This window comes from Triticum urartu, chromosome 1A (genome assembly GCF_056163025.1).
Source record: "Triticum urartu cultivar PI428250 chromosome 1A, HENAU_Tu73, whole genome shotgun sequence".
NCBI classification, from domain to species: domain Eukaryota; kingdom Viridiplantae; phylum Streptophyta; class Magnoliopsida; order Poales; family Poaceae; genus Triticum; species Triticum urartu.
Genome location: NC_141873.1, coordinates 58,529,404 through 58,532,007, shown reverse-complemented (window position 1 = coordinate 58,532,007; position 2,604 = coordinate 58,529,404).

The following is a 2,604-nucleotide window of genomic DNA, read 5'->3' as shown; positions in this document are numbered from 1 at the left end:
TTTTTGTTCTAGTGCTTTATTCATTGCAAATTTTTGCTGCTTAGGTGACCCTATTCTTGAGCTTGCATGTCAAATTTATATGGTCAAAAGTAGTTTTGATGCATGATATAGGCCCTAGGCACTTGTAGGAGTGGTTGCTATCAATATTATTGAGTTTGGTTTACTTTTATTTTGAAGTTACTAAAATTTCAGAATTTTCCAGAAAATGACGAGGAGATTATTGAGGGGCTCATCGAGCCAAAGCTCGAAGGAAAAGGCACCGAAGCCTAAGTATAATTTGCCGCGCACCGCGGAGGTTCGGGCGTGTGAATGGCCTTCCGAGGATTTCTTGAGAGCAGCCGGGATTTATGAAGATTTTCATGAGTTGGCTCATAATGCAGGCCTCACCACTTTCCTCCACGACCAATGCGATCAGTATCTCTTGCTCACAAATACCTTTGTGCAAAACTTTCATTTTCATTCTAGGAACTCACCACCTACGATGGAGTTTCATTTATATGATGAGCATAAGGAGATGTCACTTTATGATTTCTGTCGGATTTTTTTGTCCCTTTTGGGGGCAAGACAGAAGAACCACATCATGATGATGTGGAGGGATTTATTAATACTATAACTGTAGGGGAAACTAGGAAGGTTTCCGATGCACGAATCACTAGCATACATTTTCCCGTTTTACGTTACTTTGCATTATTTGCTAGTCATTGCTTAACTGGACGCGGAAACTGTGGAAACCTTAGTATCCCTGATATAATTATTCTGCTCCAAGGTTTATACAGTGATAACACTTTTAGTATGGGCGGCATTATTGCTAGACGGTTAAGTATGAACTGTACTAAGGGTCCCATCTTTGGAGGCATCTATGCTACACGCCTAGCTGCACATTTTAACATACCTATTAGGCATGCTGAGAAGGAAGAAAAAGTGCTGCCTCGTGTTTATTTAGATTATAAAAGTATGGTGGCACATGATTTTATTGTTAAGAATAGGGCAGGAGAGCTTAAATATCAATTGTTCTTTAATAAACATCATCCTGAGACTATTACCTTGCCTGCTCCTTCTTTGTTTGGTTTGACTGTAGGCAAGTACCTTGTTCCGTTGATGGCTATCCACGCCTACCGGAACCCTGCACCAGCCGAGGAGCCAGAACCGGAACCACAATTTGATCCTTCACGACAGTCTAACTATCAGTGGGATCCGGAGATGATTCCCAGCCAGTGGCAATCGGAGCCTTCTTCTTCCTCATTGCAGTACGACCCCAACAACTATTATTATGGATATCAGCCAGGCCAGCCGTGGCCATAGACCAACTTAGGCCAAAAGCCTAAGCTTGGGGGAGTACGTATTTCTCACCGACATTACATTTATGTTCACACACACTCATTGCTAGATGTCGGTGCTCATACTTTTTCATTGTATCATCCATGCTAGCTTATTTCCTTTTATGCTTTCTTCTTGTGTGTTTAATAAACCTTAAGAAAAACCAAAAAAATTAGTTGTAGCTTTTAATTAATTTACTTTCCATGCTTGTAGTAGTAATTAAAAAGAAAACCCAAAAATATTTCCCGTTCTTCTTTTGCTTGTTGGGAGCTTTCCCGTGTAAATAGTTTTATTTCTTTTCTTTCTTTGGCGGTCAGTAGGAGAAGACCATGATTAAATTGTTGAAGTGGCTCTTATATGCATTATTGTTTATCTGACAAAAGAGCCCATATTGCTTTGTCTTCTCCTGTTTATTGAATGCTCGCAAATTCCAGCTTAGTCCAATGCACATGCAATCTTATTATTATTCACATCGTTCAGTCGTGCAAGTGAAAGGCAATTATGATGATATATGATGGACTGACTGAGATGAGAAAAGTTGGTACGAACTCGACCTCTTTTGTTTTTGTAAATATGATGAGTTCATCGTTCTTGATTCAGCTTGTTATGAATAAACATGTTTGCAGTGACAATTAGAGATCATAGTTGCTTGTGCCATGCTTGATTAGCTATGAGTTATAATGGTTTACCTTGCGTGCCAACATGCAATTAAAATGGTTATGATGTGGTATGATAGGGTGGTATCCTCCTCTGAATGATTTAAGTGACTTGACTTGGCACATGTTCACGCATGTAGTTGAAACAAATCAACATAGCCTTCACGATATTTATGTTCATGGTGGATTATATCCTACTCATGCTTGCATCCAATGTTTATTAATTTTAATGCATGTACATGACTGTTGTCGCTCTCTAGCTGGTCGCTTCCCAGCCTTTTGCTAGCCTTCACCTGTACTAAGCGGGAATACTGCTTGTGCATCCAATCCCTTAAAACCCCAAAGTTATTCTAGATGAGTCCACTATACCTTCCTATATGCGGCATCTACCTTCCGTTCCAAGTAAATTTGTATGTGCCAAACTCTAAACCTTCAAATAAATATCCTGATTTGTATGCTCGAATAGCTCATGTATCAACTAGGGCTGTTTGTATCTTCCATGTTAGGTGGGTTATTATAAAGGGGAGTGGACTCCGCTCCTCACTCACGAGATAAATGGCTGGTCACCGGGATGCCCAGTCCCATTCTTTGTGCAAACTAAATCAAAATAATTGCAAGCAAAACTCCCCCT